The sequence below is a fragment of the Typopeltis vanoorti genome, chromosome 17 (genome assembly GCF_054136105.1).
Source record: "Typopeltis vanoorti isolate ZY-2024b chromosome 17, IOZ_Tvanoo_1.0, whole genome shotgun sequence".
Lineage (NCBI taxonomy): Eukaryota > Metazoa > Arthropoda > Arachnida > Uropygi > Thelyphonidae > Typopeltis > Typopeltis vanoorti.
Genome location: NC_143565.1, coordinates 107,566,389 through 107,588,809, shown reverse-complemented (window position 1 = coordinate 107,588,809; position 22,421 = coordinate 107,566,389). Strand labels below are relative to the sequence as shown.

Sequence of the window (22,421 nt, the reverse complement as noted above, 5' to 3'; positions counted from 1 at the left end):
ATCCTTCTTTACCCATGATCTCTCTCCCTGGAAAACTGAAGTGCACTGTCTGGCACCAACTATAATTACACCAAAACCTACTACATGGTAGAGCTATGTCAGTTTGGAAGCACAACATTCACTTTACAACAGTTTCGTGTCTTAAATTTATTCAAAACTAATACATACATTTCACATCAGAATGAGAGATGTAGTGTGTATATTTGAACAGAAAGAATTCTTTCAACTGAACTTTTGAAGAAAAAGGCAGAAACTTCTTTTGGTCACACACAACACAGCATGTCAGAGGATTTTCTGCAAGCTTACCCATACTGAATGCTAAATTGATTTTTTCCTTTCATTATCCTTCCCAAAAACTGGATATAATCCCCATCTTAAAGCAGAAAATTATTTTTAAGAGTGGAGGCAAACATTTTTGTTCATAATGAAAACTAAAAAAAACACTCAAATATTTTCTAATAATCCTCCTTGCAAAATCAGGATTATTATTACATAACACCTCCAGGGAGTCCAAAGACTCATTGAGAGAGGGCCCTACTCTACAACTGTCTCCACCATTCAAATCCATCAACTAACGAATTACAACTACCATCATCTACACGAAAGCCATCTCCTGCCCACCACCACTAGTATTTTCAGACAATCACAAAAACATCCATACCCACAGTGAGATTCGAATCTGCAGCCTTTGGCTGGAAAGCAGATAAGTTAACCACTCAGCCAGTACAGGGATTAGATTTCTATCCCATACACTGGTAATCAAGACCAGAATTATAACATTCAAATAGCATTCAAGACAGTCCAAACATTTCTAAAAAGGCTACAATCTGCAAAGTTATGTTCCCTTTTACAAATATCCAAGTAGTTATAGTCTCATGTTCCTGTAGTCTAGCATCTATAGGACAGATTAGCCAAAGTTTTGAATTGAGCCCTGTGTCACTGTGTGTGTAAATAAGTATATAAAACAAAATAATCCACATTTTAAGCATGGTGAGGACAATTAAAGAATTGTTCAAAATGGCAGTTTGAGCAACCTTTGTAATTTGAGGTGTGTGTGTGTGTATGTGTGTGGGACAAGCTTTATGTATTGTACCCTGCCTGGACTTTGTAAGTAGTGTTGTCCTTATCAAAAATTTCAGTATCTTAGCAATAATTCAACCATTTGGTTTTGTTAGATATAAATATGATTTTTTTTTTTTTACCTTCTTTCATAAAACAGTAATACTGAAGTAACATTACTATAAAATAGTAACAAACACACCACTTCATGTTACACCCAGTAACCTGCTACAGACAAGTAATATTTGTATTAACCTAATTAATGTATGATAAGGCAAATAATTCTATCTATAGCATGTGTTATCTCTGACCAGGTATATTCTGTTTTTTTTTTTTTTTTTTTTTTTTTTTTTTAACAGTATGAAGAACCTGAGTGTTCAGGTGAAAGAAAACCCTGCCTCTATGTGGGACTGGCTAACTCATCTTCAGTTAAAAAGCTTCTACATCCTAGTTGAGATTCAAATCCAGCTCATTCCAATTAAAGGGTACTGTCAATGCCATCTGAGCTACAGACAATCTAGTACAATGTCATTAAAAATTATATTTACATTGTGAAACATTACAAAAAGCAGGAATAATATTTACATTAAGATTCAGATAGCTATTACTTCTGGTTTTAATTATAAGTATTATCATCAGCTGGAAGTCAATACAAATGATGTGAAGGAAAATTATTAATTCCAATGCATTGTGTAACATTTGCAAATGGTCAGACACTCTTATTTTATCAAGCATTAAGATTGGCAGGGGATGAAGATTTTTGGAAATGCTACAGATAAGGTCTAATATGACCTAATCTTTAGCACAGCACCAAAAACAAAATTTAAAGAAATCTAGTTCAGAGAATAAGGACCCTTGGTAAGTTTACAGATTCCAGATGAAGTAATTGTTACTTTATCTAGAAAATGAAGACCTTTATAATAATAATTTTAAAAAAAGAAAAAAAAAGAAAAGAAAAACATGCCTCATACTGACATACCACCTGGTTGGCCAAGATTGAGACTATGGAAACTTTAATTCATTAAAAACTTGGATTTTCTTCTTGATGGTATAGTTTTTGCAAACAAAACTTTTTTTTTTTTGCAATAAAAGTACATCCAAAGACCAGTTATAATTCTTTTTATATCTGTCATCTCTGTTCTTTCACTTTTAATAAAGGGAGTCAGTTCAATGGTCAAGTTCCATTAGCTTTCAAGCAAAGGTATGGTTCTTGTTTTCATTGATGTAGTGCAACATTGTCAACAGGAAGTAACCCGATTAATATAGCATACATAAGTTTTATTGAACTGAACTCTGATTTTGGTACTGATCAGATTACACAGTGATCTGAGCAGTACCAGCAGTGTTTTCATACTGGTAAGAAAACATCCTTGTGACTGATCAAAGAATAGTTTTGTTCTGGTAGAACCAAAATGTTGTAACTGCTGCCTAGACTATTTCAGATTATTAGAATGGCCAGCAATTCAAAATAAGCAATGCTCTGAATTTTCAATGGAAGAAACAGACCCCTTACTTTGAATTTTATCTGCCTGGGTTGAAGATTACTGCTGTTTAAGTAGACACTCCTAGGCTTAGAATAAAAGTTTAATGGAGTGAAAAAAATGTTTCCAGCACTTAAGCCTCAACACTCTCCTAGGTCTTTGAATAGATATAGGATTTTCACTGGTGTTTGCTAGTTGCATGTCATCACATTGGATTATGAAGGGTTATTTCATCAGCAAGGCAGTTGTCACCAGACCTGAGTTGTCAATTTCTAACTAAGCATTATTTCTAATTAATTTCTACCCATTGGCATTTCACACATTTAGAGATGCAATTAATGATACATGGCAGAACTATCTTTTCCAAAACAACAGGAAAATTAATTCATTAACAACTTTCTGCACTGGCCAGAAGCTCAATATATAATCAAAAACCACTGCTGTGAATTTCATTACATTTCTAAGAATTCTGAAAAATTCCGTGAAACGTTTTCATGACTACAACCTTTCCACTTTCACTATCCTTGTTTTTAGCTGTTTCTCAATCATAACTTCTTCAAAATAATTACAGAAATTCTTAAAAATATGAGTGGATAGATGTTTAGAAAACAGTTACACACAAAATAGTCTTTTAAAAAGTATAAGTGGCTTTTTCCAATTTTTTCTTCCTAGGATTTTGTCAATGATGATTTTTCCACATGATAAATGTGGAAAAATCATCATTGACAAAATTTTACATTCCCATGTGAAAATTACATTCACATGGAAATGCAATTTTCACATTCCCATGTGAAATCTTTTTTTTCTCTTCTCTCTAAGTTGATTGAAAACAGGATGACGACATTACTAAATGATGTGATCAATACTTCACAATTAAGTAAATACAGGACTTAAAATGACAACACTTATGAAAGAATGCCTTCACATCTGCATCACCACTTTCATTTCAAAATAACTGCCCTATCAATTAAAAAAAAATCAATATTTAATTAAATTTTTCAATGTATTTAGAATGCCTGATATATTTGACAACTTTGTAAGATAAGGCTACAGCTGTAGCCTTATGTTACAAAGATACACTTCCTCCAACACAAAATTCAATGAGTGCAAAAAATTGCCAAGTGAATATACAATTGATATGTATGCTCTATAAATTAAGTGGATAACTAACATGAATAAAAAAGCCCCTGTTGCTTAAATGGTTAATTGTCTGACTAATGATATCCTATATAACTTCTAAGGAAATGATAATGATCCAAAAAAGAAACACGAGAAATACTCTTAGGAAATATATGTTAAATTTGAATACTTACAATAAAATTGACATTCAGAACATCAGATACAATCATTTTATTATATAATGAGATAATGAAGAAGCAAAGGTTAAATAGCTATTTACTTGCTAGTAAGAAATAGCAAATAACCTTTTTCTTTTCTTTTTTTCTTAATCATGAAGCAAATATGATGCAGTTTAACTTCCAAGTCAAAAGTGAATCATTAACAATAATTTTTTTAGAAATCATAATTCTCAAAAGTACATAACAATCATCTTTATATCCATATCTATTTAAAAAAAAGATAAGCAACTAGGTGTAAAATTTAAAACCATTGCAGTTACAAACAGCACAATGATTCCCAATGGCACTTGGTAATTAGTATGTGGAATAAGTTTTTTTAAACTGAATTACCATTTTTTGAATTCAACAGTTACTACCATTTTGCTCATTTGTCCAAAATGGTTGTAAACAATAAAATGTTCTTTTGAGTAACAGAATGTTTATAAACAGAAGTCAGTGATGGTGTAAGATGTCTATTATGAAAAATGTGCTTAAAGAACAGAAGTATTCTAATTTAAGGTTTGCATCAAACAATTTAAAAAAAATGGGATGATGGTTCAATTAATGAATTTGATGCGAAGTTGACTCCTCAGCTACCACCATATTTTTCAAAGTTGGTCCTTTGATTCCACTTCAAAAAGGAACTAGAAAAAAAAAAGACCACTGATTAAAATTGATTAATTTTTTTTTATCAGTTTTAATGTATTACAGATTATTATTATTATTATTGCATAACACCTCCAGGGAGTCCAAAGACTCATCGAGGGAGGACACCTGCTCTACAACTCTGTCTCCAAAACTCCACTAACCACAACTGCCTTCATCATCTATGCCAGCAGCATCTACCGCTGATCACCGCTATTTTCACAGACAGTCACAAACATCCATGCCACAGCAGGATACGAACCAGCGACCTTTCTTTTAGCTGGAGAGCCGATAAGCTAACCACTTGGCCAATCAGGCCGGCATTATTAACATTACATTCCTTTCTGAAAGGCATTTCATAATTCTCGTTATACATTCCAATAATTTCCACAATCATTTGTTCATCTCTCTCTATCTAAAAAAAAAAATCCCAGAAAGATGTAGTTAATGTTTAGCTATTATTTAGACATTTTACACACTGAGTGTGAAGTACTTCATTTGCTGAACACAAAATGGTAGTAAATTAAAAATATATAAACTTTTTAGGATATCAAAAAAAGGTTACTGTAAGATTATAACATTTTAATATAAAGAAACAAAACAAATTAAAATATTCTAACTATGAAATTTGGTGGGAAAAGAGTCAGATAATCCAAGAACCCTGCTCTAGAGACCAAACACTGAACTTTGTCAAGCCAATTTAAGCCAAACTGGTTCATACCAGACAAAGAAAACCATCTATTACCTAAAGACATTCAACAAACACTCAGCGGGATTAAAACTCACAGCTTGTGGTTATTACAAATAGGAGCTACCATCCACTTGGGCCAAACAGGCTAGCATAACTATCACACAATATCATGTAGTCTTTCTGAAATAATAAGTGAACAACGTTCAAGTTTGAAATTATCTGCAATGACATGTATAGTTAAACAGCAATTTTATAACTCATGCTGGAGGCCTAATGAAATAAAACAGCACTGAAAAAGGATTAAACACGCTAAGTGTTCTAATATTTTGTCTCAATTGCAAACAGATTTACACACACAAAATACAAAAACTAAGTGAAACAGATGGATAAAAAACGAGTCCTAATTAAGTGGAATGCTGGCTGAAGGCCTCAGTTGTAATCTGGAATCTCAGAGGATTAATGTTTCCCATATTTTGGAAGCTTTACACATTAATATCTATTCGGATTAGACTGGTTTCTGAGGGCAATTACCTTAAACTTAATTGTAATGGAAGATGTCCATCCCCAAATTGATTCTAAGTGTAGCCTAAAGCACGAGAAGAAATTTGAGAATCCTTTCAAATCGAACTGGATCCCAAACACTCAACTATAAATCCTAGCTAGCCAAGTATGTAAGTGTGAATGCTCAAAACAGCATGATCCTATATAACTCTACAACAGTTACCATATTAATATATTACTGTGTCTATTAGTTTTCTTTTCTACACCTGAAGAAGTCTTATATATATATATATATATATATAAAAAAAAAAAACAATGTGTATTTCATTCAAGTGCAATTCTAGTTTAGAGCCTTATAAACTGTCACATTTATCTATATACCAGAAAAATTTACATTCAAATATATATATATATATATATATATATATATATATATATATATATATATAATGTATGTATTCATGAGCATTGACTCAGTTACTGTGATACATTTAAAAGATATTTAATGACTAACAAACCGAGAAAAAGTTAGAAAAGTTTAATGATACAACTAGTTTCAGCTTATTATGGCCTTCATCAGGTATCTTTGTAGGTAGAAGAAACAATAATAAAAGACTGAAGATATTAAGAAAACTAAGAAGCACAGGTTAATTGTATTAGATAATTAAAAATAAAAAACATATTAAAATTCCAGTTGTTCTATTTACGTTCCATTGTTTATTGTATGTGTGGTAGTAGACTCTCAAGAATGCCAGTATTGAACAACAGCAGTATGGCTCTCAGGGATGATATAGCTCAAATTACTGTTCAAATGCTCAGGATTAAGGACGATCTCGCAGGATTCCACTATCTTTCTTTCACATCCATCCTTGCAATGGATGGATATTTTCAGATCTATCCAGGAAACTGAGTGACGTTGAAAATTATCATGAGGATTGTTATAGAAGGGGTGCTTAAGGGTCAAAGCTGTATAACTGAGAGGAGACCTCCACATAGCCTTTCAAGGAATGCGGAGAACCGACCAGGGCTTCTGACCTAATGTTCAATCCTCACCTTCTCATGGTGCACCCTGTTGGGTATCTACTTTGATACTGAACGAACGAGGATGGGCTGGCAATTTGGGATTTAGCTGACCAAATTGTATTCTTATTGGTTAAACCAAAATAAAAAATAATGGTACAACATGAGAAAATTTCATACCGGCTGGGGCGTCGCCCGATTAAACAATGACCCCGTTGTTTTCGCAAGGGAACCAGGGCGAACAGCGAAAAGTCAGCTACTGGAACAAATCTGGAAACAAACCCCAACTAACATCACCAGAGTTAAAGATCGGTACTATCAACGTAAGAAGCCTGAATGGCAAAGAAATGGAGCTGAGGAATTAGATAAGTACCAGATCGACATAATAGGGGTGACTGAAACAAAAAAGACCAAAACTGGTGAGATCTTTCTGAGCAATAAATACAAAATGTTATATTCAGGCAATGACAATCAAGGAAAAGAAGGAGTAGCCATAGTATTCAACACAAAATACGAGGCTAATCTTCTTGAATGGCAGTCAGTCTCAAGTAGAGTAATGTGGGCAAATATGAGAATGGGGAACTGGACAATGAGACTTATTTGTGTCTATGGTTCCACAGAAGGTTCTACTAAGGTAAAAGTGGAGGAATTTTTTGAGGCTTTAGAAAAAGCAACTGACACAATGAAAAAGGATAAGTTGGTCCTTGTTGGGGATCTAAATAACAGAGTAGGAAATGATTGTGAGACATACAAAAATATTTTGGGAAAATTTGGAGAAAAGAGCAAAGCTAATAATAATGGCAAATATCTGTTGGATTTCTGCTCAGGACATGCACTGGCTATTACTAACACCACGTTCCAACATAAAAATGTGCACAAATTCACATGGAGAGAAGAGGCTAGGAATAAGAAAAGTCTCATTGACTATGTTATTGATAGTGATGTTTTCTCCCTTGTGCAGGACACCAGAGTGTACACAGGATTTGAAATTGGAAGCGATTAGTATTTAGTCTTGAGCAGGATAAAATTGAATTTCATATTGAAAAGAATAACATGTAAGAAAGTTTTAAAGCGAATCAAAGTTGAGTAGCTCTCAGATGTGAACTGTAGACTAAAATACAGAAAGATTATTGAAAAGAAAATGAAAGAGTTTGAGAACAGGAATCAAACATTGGAGATTCAGTGGCAAACTCTGAAGAAAACATTGATTGATTCTGCCAGAGAGGCATGTGGTGAGGTTGTGTGCAAGGATAAAAAAATCAGAACTCACTGGTGGACACAGAAAGTTAAAGAGGCAGTGAAGGAAAAGAAGAAAGCATATCAAAAGTTCCTGGCAAATAAGTCAGCTTTTACTCTTACAGAATACAGAGACAAATGTAAGAAAGCTAAACAGTGTGTAAAACTAGCTAAACAAAAGATATGGGAGGACTTTGGCAAGAATATAGAAAATAAATATCAAGAAGGTGGGCAAAATATTCTGGAGGTTGTTGAAGAAGCTTAGGAATGCAAGAAAGAGTGCTGTAAAAGGAGTTAGAGATGATAAAGGTGACATGAAAACGGTAGAAAAAGATATCCTTTAAGTATGGAGTAATTACTTTGAAAAACTGCTAAATGAAACAAGCAGTGATGACAGCACAGTGATAAAAAACACTGACCAGACATGCAGTCAGGAATACATATCCTTATTTGAAGTAGAAAAAGCCATCAAAGGCTTGAAATGTGGAAAGGCAGCAGGAGTAGATGATATTCGACCGGAAATGCTGAAGCATGGTGGTATAAAAGTCTTACAGTGGCTGCATTGCATAGTTCAGAAAGCCTGGACAGAGGGACGAATTCCCGATGATTGGAATAGTGCCTCTCATAGTACCCATATATAAAAAGGGAAATAAAACTGAATGTGAGAATTACAGAGGTATTTCCTTACTGAGTGTTCCTTGCAAGATCTATGCAAGTATACTTGAGAAACGGTTGAGAAGAATTGTGGAAGAAAAGCTTGGTGAAGAACAAGCTGGATTCAGGCCAAATAGAGGCTGTCAGGATCAGATCTTCACTTTACGACAAATAGTCGAGAAAGCATGGGAATATAACAAAGATCTGTATTTAAGTTTTGTCAATTTGGAAAAGGCATATGACAAGGTTCCAAGAGAGAAGCTATTCAATACGCTGCAGTTAAATGGTGTCAATGGGGCATTATATCAAGCAATACTTGGTCTTTATTTGAGTTGTAAGTCAGCAGTTAGAACTGAAGGAAGTACAGGAAGATGGTTTAATGTTAAATCTGGTGTGAGACAAGGATGTACATTATCCCCTCTGTTATTCATTATCTATATGGATCACATTATGAAGGAAAGTGGTATTAAACCTGATATCAAAATTGGAGATGTTAATGTCAGCTCTTTGCTTTATGCAGATGATGTTATACTTCTAAATAAATCTGCTACAAGTCTGCAAGATTCTCTGACTAAATTCAATTGCTGTTGTAATAGATATGGTATGAAGGTCAGCAATAAAAAGACAAAGACAATGAAAATAGGCAGAATCATTGAAAATGTCAACTGTGTTGTGAATGGACAACCTGTGGAACAAGTAAAACATTTCAGCTACTTAGGCACGATTTTTACTGAAGATGGTAAATTAAATATAGAAATAGACAACAGAATCAGCAAAGCTGGTATGGTGGGAAGTCAATTGAATAAATTCATATGGAATAAGAGAGAAATTAGTCGGAACACTAATTTAGCTGTATACAAGACAGTATTCAAACCAGTTTTAACTTATGGATCTGAGAGCTGGGTCAGAAGTAAAACGCTTGACCAAAGACTAGAGACCGCAGATATGAGAGTCTTGAGAAAGATTAGAGGCGTGAACAGATGGCATTAATGGCAATATCGTATTAAAAATGAGGATATTAGGAAAGAACTTGACATTGTCAGCATCCAGAAATGCGTCAGCAGAGCTAATCTCAAGTGGTATGGTCACTTAAATAGAATGGGAAAGGAAAGATTAGCAAAACAAGTGTTCTCTGCCAGGTTTGCAGCAAAACGACCCAGAGGAAGACCAAGATATAGGTGGATTGATACGGTACAAAGTGCCTTAGACGATAGAAATATAAGATCTGATAATGTTGGAGTCTTGACAAGTAACAGACTGATTTGGAGGAAAATTGTAGATAGGAAGTTAGTAATGATGTAATTTTTTCATGTAGTACTGTCATATCCTGTACACCCCTTGAGGGTACATGGCAGGAATTTGATGATGATGATGATTGTTATAGAAGAGAACATGGCTGGATAAGGCACTAGCATTTGATCTTTTATAGGAGATATCTCTTTTGTGCTCCTCCATGCGAAGTTCAACAGATTTATTAGTTTGACCGTAATAAGGAACATTACAGTCACACCATAGTTTATATACGTCAGGATATTTTAGATTATGATGCTTAGGTTTAGGATGACTTATAAGAGATCTGATTTTTGGAAGAGTGGTGAATAATGTGCTGATGTTGTACTTTTGAAGGACTTTTGCCAATTTTTGGGAGACCGGACTGATGTATGGGATTGAGATGTTACCTTTAAAATTGGTAGTTTCTGTATTGTGGTGCCTAGGAGGATCTATAAGAAATTTCTTAATTGTTCTTTTATGATATCCATTTTGTTTAAAAATATGAGAGGTGATTAATTTCTTTTTGAAGCTCATCTGGATCGTTTAAAATAGAGCGAGCTCTGTGTCCCAAAGTGGAAATAGTTCCGAGTTTCTGTGGTGGAAAATGATGAGAAAGACTGTGACGATATCTATTAGTATGTGTTGGTTTTCTGTACATAGAGATTCTAAATTTTCCAGAACAGCGCGAGAGTTTTATATCCAGGAAAGGAAGAGAGTTATCATGTTCTAGTTCTGCTGTGAATTTTATATTTGGATGCTGGTTATTTAGATGATGAAGAAAATTATATATATATATACACACACTGCTTGGAAAGAAGTCAACAGACATCCATGGCACCCACCTTAATAAAATGTAGGACCTCCTTTTGCTATGACTGCAGCAATCCTACAGGGCATACTTTTCAATGGGAATTTTGGACCATTCTTCCTGTAGACATATGAGGTCCTCGATTGTGTGGGGCAGATGTCCCTAGCCCACCTTCAATGCCCCAGTTTTTCCAACTCAATTTGTTGGGGGTGTGGTGACATTCATGTCCACAAACCATGTGGTTACAACAGCAGCCTTATGAGATGGTGTATTGTCTTGCTGAAAGAGCCAATGGTAAGTTCTGTACAAATGCCACAAAGTAGGAAGCATTGCATTGTTCAGAATGTTCAAATACCTCTGGGAGTTCTGTTTGTGGTGCCATGAACATTGAAGTCCAAAGCCAAACCAGGAAAAATAGGACAATACCATCACACCACCACCTCTGAATTTCATAGTTGTAGCCATGCACCCTGGAAAGAGATGTTCACCGAGCATCCACCATACCCATACATCTACTCATTAGAGGGCGTGGCATGATTCGTCGCCTCATAACATAGCTTTCCGAGCTGCGACGTTCCACTGTACACACTCAATGCACCACTGAAGACGATGAAGCATGTTTCTGGATAATGTGAGACTTGCATATTGCAGTCCTACCTACCTTTAAAATTCATGTTGTGAGCCACGGTTCTGAATGTTTTCATGCAGATTCGTGTTCCAGTCAATGCCTGGAACTCGCATTCAACATGTCAGCCAACAAATGGCGGTTTTAACATATTATCCTTTGTAACATCCTATATATAGCCATGTTCAGTGGACAACCCTGTGCTTCTATCTCAGTATGGTATCACTCGGGATGGACCAATTTTTAAATAATTTGCCAAACAGATAGGCCTGAAACATGACATCCTATCATAACACCTCTTTCAAAGTCCATCAGTTCCCTTCTTGCAGCTGTTTCACTGACCTGGGAGCATCATATCCCACCAATTTATACTGGTTACAAGCAACTCATTACATAAGATGCAACTTGCCCATGGAAGCATCCCTTGACTTTTTTCCAAGCAGAGTGTGTGTGTATTTTACATGATCCAGAAACCCTGCTCAAAAACTAAACATGAGAATTTTTTCAATCCTCTTTTGGGTTTCTATTGGAGCCCTGAGGAGAAGAAGCAGTGGTCTTATACCAGGTGATAATTTCATCTCCCACCTGAAGACAATCAGAAATATTCAAACTTATGGCCTGCTGGAGAGTAGAAATGCTGATCATTTTGACAACAACAGGTTGGTGATGCACAAACTTCAGACACACTTGGTAAATTTTATTTTACAAAAGTGCTACCACATGATCAAGTTCTTTAATTAACAGACAGGATAATTCTCACAAAATTACAGGCAAATCGAATTGGCTAAAGAACATACCATTTACAAATAAAAAATACTATTAGTGGACAGTAGATGGCATTGCATGTGGATTAAGAAGTGAACATGGTGAGTTATATGGTGATGCCATCCAGCAATGATTCCTTGGAGAGGTCACATAGTAATAATAATGGAAAATTAAAAATGCAGCTTCAAACAGATGAGTTATGTAAATAGTAATAATCTTAAGCCCAACATATATCTAACCCTAGTCATGTACAAATAAGTGATTTTAAAAAAAATTTTATTTTTTTAATTATGGGAAGGAGTCAAAAACTGTATATTGAATAAAGCTGCTGTGTTTGGAACTATCTCCCCCCCGGGCGACTGCAACACTTGTTCCAGTACACGCCTGTAATTCTCATTTGTGTTATCAGTTTGTGGTCTCACAGAATGTCTTTGCATTGCAGAACACTCTTGGTACATCGGAACCTCTCAATTAAGGCAATGATAACACCACTGCTTGGGGCACACTTATGGAAATGAACAGACTGCTCACAAACGTGTTGTAGGCTTGGACCATTTGCTCTACCCAACTATGTATGAATGAAAATAATGCTCATCAATAACCTTCTTTTCTTCTGACATAAACACCATTGCTACAGCTAAATGTAATGGCATAGACACGTACTATCCTATTAATGTGCATGCAGTCAAATGCCATATCTCATAGCACATGTATACTGAAAGGGATGTCAAAGTTCAGTACCTTTTTTGTGTGTGCCCATACTATAGAAAGAGGAATCAGGGAATCTCATGAACAGTTTCGAAATCTGGTATTCCAGATGCAACTATACGAAAATACAGTATATGAAATTATACACAGGATGGCCAAAATTAAACTTCCCCTATTCAGAGCTTTATGTAGTTCAATCTAACAACTGGGATGTCATCAAATTTGGTAGGGATAATAATCTAGACATGGAAAAAAAAAAATCATTAAAATGAATAACAAAGACTAAATTGAAATGAAAGATTACCTTTATGCATTCACTTATAACACAGAAATAAAACATATATCAATTAAATATAGCACAGTTAAAAAGGTATTAGTTACTGGAGAGAAAGTGTTCTCAAAAACCTGTTGCACAACTCAAGTACACTGAGCTCACCCATGCAAAAGGGGTCCTGGTTCAATGTGGCCACCATTCTCTTGGATCAGAAATTTCCTCGTATGATCTCATTTCCTCATATGATATCTTTTGGGAGTTTGGGCATGTTTGTTGTACATTAACGTGCATTATTTGTGCAGTGTGCTAATATGACTGCGAGCAGAAGGTATTATTTTAAATACGTTAAACTTAGGGTAAGTTTTCTATTATATAAATTTGTAAAAATGTTTCATTGTATGTCACATTATATTATGACTGCAATATTATTTTCCATTTTTATATGTAATGTAATCAAAAGTGATTACATTACAAATATATAATTTTTCTCTTTCAGATGAACTAATGGCATCAAGAAAATCCAGTGGTGCTGAATATAGAAGAAAATTGAGAAATGAAACAAATCAACAGTGTAATACAGTTGCAAAATTGGCTAGAAAAACCGAGCACTTCAAATACAAGCAGTTCACTAGAGACAATACCGGTCAAGGCTCAAGAAAAGAAGATTGAATTTGAAGAAAATGCTAACATTGAAGAACAAGAAAAGGAGGTATTTAATTCTATTCATTTCAACGATCTTCCGTCATGGCTGCCTATTATGGATAAAATTAGATGTGTTCTAATTGAACATGGACCAGAACAAGGAGAAGATGCAGATTTTAGAGAATCTGCTTCAGAGGATGGCAGGAGATTTTCAAAGGATTGTTTTTTAAAAAATGTTCCAATGGAGAGTGAGTCCATCGTAACTGGCTCATTTTTTCAAAAATATAATGTCGATATTTTGTTTTCCATGTATCCTTTTTGGTAAAGGAGGTAAAACGGATTCTGCCATATGCAATCAAAGACAAGGATTTAAAGATCGGAAAAATCTAAATCCAATTTCCGATCATGAAAATTCTGTATTTCATAACGATGCGTATCTCCATTGGAAATTATTAAATCTAATTGAATGGCTTAATTTATTCTAAAGCATTTCATTCAGGATTTAACTGAGTTACAAAATTTCAAAAGAAAAAATGCTTGTAAATAGGCAAGAATAGTAATTGTAAATATGCTAATAATAATTTTGGTAATTTTTTATGTATTATTTCATAAATGGTCCTATAAACAGCAGACAGGAAACAAAACATTGTTTAGATTGTGTTGTATTAGAAAGTCAGAGCAAAGTATAGATAAATGTAATCGAATTGTAAACATAACCCCAGGCGGTTGCTGTGCGAAGTTGGGACACGTGCGGGGCGCTATCGAACGGAGGTGCTATGTGCAGAAAAGGCTTAAGTGACATCTGCAAGCGCTGACGTAATAGGGAGAGCAGACGCGAGGAGTATAAAAGGCAGCGCGAGCAGAGCTCGCTCTCTCTCTAGTTTTTTTTTTTTAGAAGTTCGGGTTCAAGTGTGGGTTGTAGAGTGGGCGAAAATGGTCAGCACCAACGATATGGTCTAATAGCAGTTCTGTCCGAGAATTTTCTTCAATGCAACGAGATGACCAGCGAACACCAAAGTCAACGAAGCTCCAGCTGTACCTCTCCATTAGAAAAGTTCCGAGCACGAGAGGTTTAAGTGAATCGTGACAGTATGCACAGGAAAGTCGAAACGAAGGACAACCAATCTCAAGACAAGGCACCTACTCGAAGAAAGCCTGAAATAGGATCAGATAAGAGGAATCTCTTGAATGTCTAAGCTGGTTGGTAATGTTAAGTCTTTATATCCTTGTATTGTATTCTTAGGCCACTGTGAATGAAAGTGCTAAATTTCTAATAATCAGACCTGTTGATATATCTTAGGAGTTTAGAGATTAATCCTCCAGTAAGGAATTGTGTTAATTCTAGAAGTAAATTGTTCCTGATATTGTTAATAGTCAAATCTAGAGTGTCATATTTTAACATCTAAGAGGAGAGAAAGATAATGATCTACGAGGTTGAATTAAGTGAATGGGAGTAAGATTGCTTGTCTCTGCTAATGTCTTTCAACATAATATGCTGATTGTAAAATAGACTTTGTCTGCTTGTGTAGTATTGCATTTTTGGGACCAAGCATTTAGTTTGATTAACATGAGATAAGAACGGGCTACGACTGTAATCTAGTCTGAAACAAGTATAGTAAGGATTTATTTCATTTGTTAGATTTTGAAAACGTGAGTCTGTAAGTCAAATCTCTGACAAGAATTTTTCTCTTGCATAGGAATTAAGATGGCACAGCGAAACAAATAAATTTTCTTAATTCCGAAAAGGGTTTGACATTGGATTTTCAATCAGGGAGAATTTGGCTCTAACTCGAAGCATTCTCTTTGAGTTTTTCACGGGTTTCAAAAGTTTGAAGGATAGGCCACGGAAGATTATAGAAAAGGCGCAGTGAATAAGAATCTAATTTGAGTAGTAACAAGACAAGATTTTGATAGATAAGAATAATTAAGGAATAGAATAGAGTTGATCAATAAGTAACAACATATATATAGGAAACCAACGACATTACAAAATGCTTTGAAAAGAAACCTTAGAACTGGTGGTTTTATAGACGATTTGTTGCAAAAAGCAATACAGACAGAAAAGGAAAGATGGGGAAATATTTTATGCGTTGTGTTGGATGTAATTTTATTTTGTGCAAAGAATAATTTACCTCTTAGAGGTACGCAAGAAATTATTGGTAATCCGAATGCAAGGATTTTTCTAAACTTGATTGAATTAATAAGCCGATACAATATGACCATCGCAGAACATGTTGCTAATCATAAGAAGGGGTCTGTTTCATACTTATCTAATAAGATTCAAGAAGAATTTCTTTTACTGTCAGGGAACCATGTTTGAACTGAAATTCTTTCTAGAATTAAAGAATCGAAATACTTTTGACTGTACACCTGATGTATCGCATCACGAACAAATGTGCCAAATTATTCGATATGTAATTATTAGGAACGATTCTATTACGATTGAAGAAAGCTTTTATAGATTTTATAGCGATAAAAGAAAAAACTGGTAGCGGTTTAGCCTATGAAATTGTCAATAAATTAGAAAAAGATGGACTCGATATTCTAAACGTTAGAGGTCAAGGATATGACAATGGGGCGAACATATCGGGTGTTTATAATAGAGTATAAGCCATAATTTCTCAAAAAAATGAACAAGCTGTGTACATTCCTTGTGCGGCTCGCAGCCTTAATTTGGTTTGTAAAAATGATGCTTCTTCAAATGCTAACATGATCACATTTTTCGGAATTGTTCAGAGACTTTATACGCTTTTTGTGAATTCAACGACTAGATGGGATAAACTAATGTCTGTATTAAAAACAACTTTAAAAGGTCATACAGACACACGATGGGCCTCAAGAGCAAATGCCATCAAGGAATTGCACCAACAAATACCACAAGTGTATAAGATATTAACCACGATACCAGCCTGGACATATATATATACGTCCACATTACTATGGATGCGAAGTGCGTATTAAAATTTTAATACCATTGATATTACATTGAAATTGATGATGGATACGAAGCTTTTGAAGATGTGTATTTGATCTTTAATGGCCGGTAAGGTGGTTAATTTATTTGAAAAATGAGCAATCATTGCAATGCGCTGAAATTAAAAGCATATTGAAATAAATAAATTTTAAATTCTTATGTACATGGAATTTAATATTGCAAGAAGTTGATAAAATAAACAAAGCTTTGCAATCAAAAACGATAACTATAATTAAAGCTTCACATTTAATAGAAGGATTATCTAATTCCTTGCAGCAAATGAGAGACACCAAATGGGAAAATATTTTTTCTGAAAATTTGGCTTCAGAAATGGAATTGTCTACAGAGTTCGAAAACAAACGAAGCCAAATTATTAAATTAGATGATCAATCTCAGCAATCCGTTCCTTATAATGATAAATATTTATTTACAGTAGAAATGAAAAGAGTAATAGATATTTTAATAACACAACTTAGATGGAGATATGAAAAACTACATTGGATTTCGTCTGACTTCTAATTTTTAACAGGTGAAAAATTAAAGTTGATGGATACAAAAAAATTAAAAAAAAAACCAGCTTGTGATTTATCTCTTAAATATGTATAAAGAGGGTGTGAGTAGGGGAGTGAGAGGCAGGTTTTTTTTTGTGCAGAGTTGTGAGTGATTGGAATGCCTTGCCTGAGAGTGTGGTGTCTGCAAGGAGTTTGAATGTGTTTAAGACACGGTATGGTGAGATGTGTGAGATAAAAGGACCTCTAGATGAGTCTTTGACTCCATGAGGTCTTGTTTAATAATAATAATAATATACTGTCAGAGGTGGAGGAAATAAGAGATCTTGGGGTGATAGTGGATAAGGATCTGAAATTTAGAGGACACATCATTGCCAAAATTGTGAAGACAACACAAAGAATTCTGGGAATGATGAGGAGGACACTGACTTGTAGAAGTAGGGAGATTCTTGTTCCATTGTATAAGGCTTTGATTAGGCCATACATAAACTACTGAGCCCAGATTTGGTCACCTGATTTTCAGAAAGACGAAGAGAAGTTGGAAAGAGTTCAGAGGCAACTGACTAAGGTAGTTTCTGACCTCTGGAATGTTGAATATGAGAAAAGGTTGAGAAGATGCAATTTAGTGGATAGGAGGAAGAGGAGAGATATGATAGAGACCTACAAGTTAGTAAGGGGTTGTTACTGGATCAATGTTGGAGCGGTTCTACAGAAAACAGTGGGAGATCAGGGAGAACCAGAGGTCATCCCTGGAAGCTGTATAAAGTGAGTGTGAGCAGGGGTAGTGAGAAGCAGGTTTTTTGCATGCAGAGTTGTGAATGATTGGAATGCCTTGCCTGAGAGTATGGTGTCTGCAGAGAATTTGAGTGTGTTTAAAGCATGGTATGATGAGCTGTTTGTATGTATGTGATAAAAGGACCTCCTAGATGAGCCTGACTCCTTGGGGTCTTGGGTAGTAATAATAATATCCAAACGATATAAATTCTGTAGAATTATTATCAGATATAATCAGTTTCAAAAATCAGGCAATGGCGTTAATTCCAGACCTTTAAGTAGCCACAAGTTTAGATCTTTTAAAAACAATTCATGAATATAGTTTAGTTCAGTCCTATCCAAATTTAGAAGTTGCAGTGAGAATAGTCCTAACACCACCTGTTACTGTAGCTTCTGGTGAAAGAGGCTTCAGTAAACTAAAAATTATCAAAACATATTTAAGATCTTCACTTGCTCAGGAAAAATTGTCACATATGGCAATTTTATCAATCGAACAGCAATTTACAAAACAAATTAATTTTGATAAAATAATTGATGAATTGGCTTCACTAAAAGCAAGAAAAGTAAAACTTTAAAAAAAGATTTTATATTGGGCATTTATTTATATAAGTATTATTATTATTTTGTCTCTGTTATTAAATTACTGAAAAATTTGTAATATTCTAATTCATCTCATGTGTAATACTTTTGTTTTTCTTTTGTTTAAGGTTGGTGTGATTTTATTTTTAATATGTGTAATTTTATGTTCCTACTACTATTGTACTATTACTGCATTCTGTGATTTTATTTAATAATTAAATTTATTTTGTACTCAAAATCATTTATTTATTTATTTATTTTTATTTAATAAATATTAGAAATAAAAAACTATATATATAGGGGCAAAAATTTATCCTCCTGCTCCAAGTGAAAATACCTCTAGGCCCGGCTCTGATGATGAGCATATGGAATAGACTACCATTACGTACTGAGTGCATTTTCTGTGAATATATTGAAAGAGAATGGGTATCTAGGCATAGGATTCTTGATAAGTCCTTGGACTCTACTCTTTAGAGTAGCCATAAGAATTCTCAGAGCAACTGGACTTGGGTATTATGAAGAATGTGCAGCAAACATATTACATGAATACTTGGAAAGATAATTTTTAATTTTTTTCTATAGCATCACAACTGGCTACTGCAAATTACCTAACCAGTTGCCAGTAAGTGTTTTGAATTTTTTTAAGAACTTAAGTTAGAGTTAAAGAAAAACAAGTTTGCAGAGAGTAACACACGGTAATTAATATTGCCATATTCCTGCATGCTCAGTCATAGTTGACGATCTGTAAACTAGCCAACTTCCTATCTCATGTTCCTATTTACAATGCCCAATACAATTTTTCTTCACCTCTATCTAGACACTTCCAATATTCTAGGTCCTGACTGAGATCCTTAGATAATCCCCAAGCACATATCTAAATCCCCCCCCCCTCCATGTTAAGAACAACTCAACTCTTCATAATATAGGGCTAACAACTATGGAAAACCTGAAGTTAGTTAAGAAAAGGTTCAGAGTATTGAGAATATGTGGATTATCTGATATTCTAGTTGGTAGATGAACAAGTTGCTAGATCACTAACAAATATTTTGGCCTCCATCAAGCTTGATCTATGAAATGAGAGAAGAAAACTTAAGCCAACAAGTCTCCATGGAAAATGATCCGTTTCGATAAGACTAGACCAACCTTCGGAAATAAATCAGAATGGTAAAAACAGCAAATGAAAGCAACAAAATGAGACAAGGAAATCTTGAGCCAGAGCAGCAAAATCATAAATGAGCAATTCAAAGTTCATCAATTTCTAGTCTGGAATGTCAGATCTGACAAACGTGTAATATATACACTCCTTCTCATGGAAGTAATCATAAAGAATGTAGTTTGGATATCAGAGGTGGACAGTAGCTGGTGAAGGCACCAAGATGATATTTTAATGCATATAAGTGGTGGTGCATGTCATTAATGTTTATGTTGAAACCTCAAAGATTGGTAAAATGGATGTGGAGGCATTTTTCTTTTTTGCATGGAATGAGTTTGAGGGATATACTTGTCTTTTGTAAGTTTGTTATATTTGTATGTAGGATTTTTTTTCTAAAGCATGGTAGCTTATTTTTGATGGTTGATTTTGAAAGCTGTAGAGATGGCACACAGTGTGAGTGGGGGGGGGGGGGGAGAGAAGGTCATGCTCATAAGGTTCCTGTTGTGTGGTTTCAATGGCACCCCTGTGTACTTTTATACTTTTTTTTGGGGGGGAATCACACCCACAAAAGGTCAAACCCATACTACATTAGTACTATGGATGGTTAAATACCCCCCCCCCCCCCACACACACACCATTTGTATTAACTTTTATAATTTTTTAAATTCTTTTACATAATGAAAGCAACAAAATGAGATAAGGAAATCTTCAGCCAGAGCAGCAAAATCATACACAAGCAATTCAAAGTTTATCAATTTCTAGCCCAGAATGTCAAATCTGACAAACATGTAATATATACACGCCTTCTCATGGAAGGAATTTTATTATTCTCAAATGAAGACCATCTTGGCTCTTTACAATGTCATCAGAAAATAGAATGTTTGTACTGAATGTGTCAAATTTTCATCAATGTAAAGGCCTAACCAACTGCAATGTAATATGGGCACCAACATGGAGTCTATAGACTCAAGTGAAGCCCACTAACATTTCATCAAATACTAACCATCATTTGCACAATATCTGTCGTATTTCAGCTTTTCATTCATTCACTGACAAGCACTCATTTGCCACTGGCAACTCATACCACTTTCGAAGCAAAAAATTTAGTTTTACACTCTCACTCGATATCTGGGAATGAGTCCCAGTTCTCTCTACACTAGTACTGAAAAATTTCCTCTTATCAATTCTATAAAAACCTTTAAGAACTTATGTGCCATATCCCCCTACCCCCACATTTCTGCACATCAACCAATTTCTGTAACCCACAAATCTTCAATGTCTCATAAGGAGAATTCCATAGACCTCTGACCATCTTGGTTACTTGCCTCTGAATCCTCTTCACCTCTCTCTCACATCACCAAAAAACTCAAATCTGTATTATTACAGTCCTGAAGAAGCATAATAGGGTCCCTATGTCTGCTCATCAGTAACCAGGTTATCTTATGAGCTATTTTATCCAACTTTATAATATGACCTCAGAACTTTTAAATCACAATCCATCAGCACTCCCAAATCCCTAACCTCATTATTTCTTAATTTCCCGGTAATCCAGTTTTATCGATGTAGCACACAATGATCTTTTCATTCCAAAATGCATAACCCTACACTTTGCTACATCAAATTGATAGTCCATACTATTTATTGCTCATCCCAGTTTACATCAGCAAACTGAATAGAGCATTGGTTCAAATACAGAGCCCTGTAGCATTCTGCTAATCAAACAATCTTCTGGACTATTCCTCTATAAACTATCCATTAGCCACCCTCTTATTCACATCACCAGTTTCATATCCACATTTAAAATGAAATTTTATTTCAATTAATCTTGAGAGAGACAAACAGGATTGTATAATTTATTTGAGAAGTGTTGTCTTAAACTGTTATTTCACTAGAATAGCTAATTCATTAGAAATTTTGAAGTACCATCTTTGCAACTCTATTTTGTAACCGATTTAAACTACACATTTGTCTTGGTTGCCCTATTATTCACCCTATGATTTTTATTTTATTTTATTTTTTGCTTTATGTTCATTCAATCAGATATTACTTTTATCTTTGCTACTCCTCTAACTCTAGAATCCATTATGAATATTTATCAAATCTAGACCTCACTAACAAATATATTTTTTTTTATTAATTTTCATGATTCTTTTCTATAAATGCACAAACCACACTGACAGATGGCAGCATACAATCAATTCCAAATTGTTCTAATCCAGTAGCATTACATATATTAGATAAGCCAAGTAACATTTTCCTTTTCAGTAACCATTCTAAATCCTTGAATGGATTCAGTTGATCGGCTGAAAACATGACCTGCCAAGAGATATTGGGGAACCACTCTCCTAATCCTCGTGCAATTGATCATTAATGGATAAAATTCTTTCCACTTTTACAAAAAAATTATAGGAAGTATGGAACATTTTAAAAAATAAAGTGCTCCTGTCTATGATAACTACCTGTTACACACTGTTCAGTATGGCCAGTTAATGAAACAAAAATAAGTTATATGTTCCTTAAAACACTGTTATATTGCCTTTCAAATGATGTTTCTTTATATATTTAACTATTCACCTCCACACTACACTGAGTGGGTAAAACTTCCATCTTTTTTTTTTAATTATTATTTTGGACCCATATATGAGTGGTTGGTTGGTCAATGTACAGTACATTAGCACATATGGGAAGAGATTTTGGAAAGGAGGAACTTGTTC

The 22,421-nt window shown here is 34.6% G+C and overlaps 1 protein-coding gene across 4 annotated transcripts in view; it reads right to left on the bottom strand.

The window, feature by feature from the left end:
• Nucleotides 1-3,875: 3,875 nt before the first annotated feature.
• LOC150097752 (RNA-binding protein 4-like) overlaps nt 3,876-22,421 on the bottom strand; it is a 294,888-nt gene continuing 276,342 nt past the window's right edge. For all 4 annotated transcript variants that reach the window (XR_016549641.1, XR_016549642.1, XM_090406763.1 and 1 more), the window contains one exon: nt 3,876-4,521. The gene's annotated coding sequence lies outside the window, so the exon portion shown is untranslated. The remainder of the gene's footprint in view (nt 4,522-22,421) is intronic.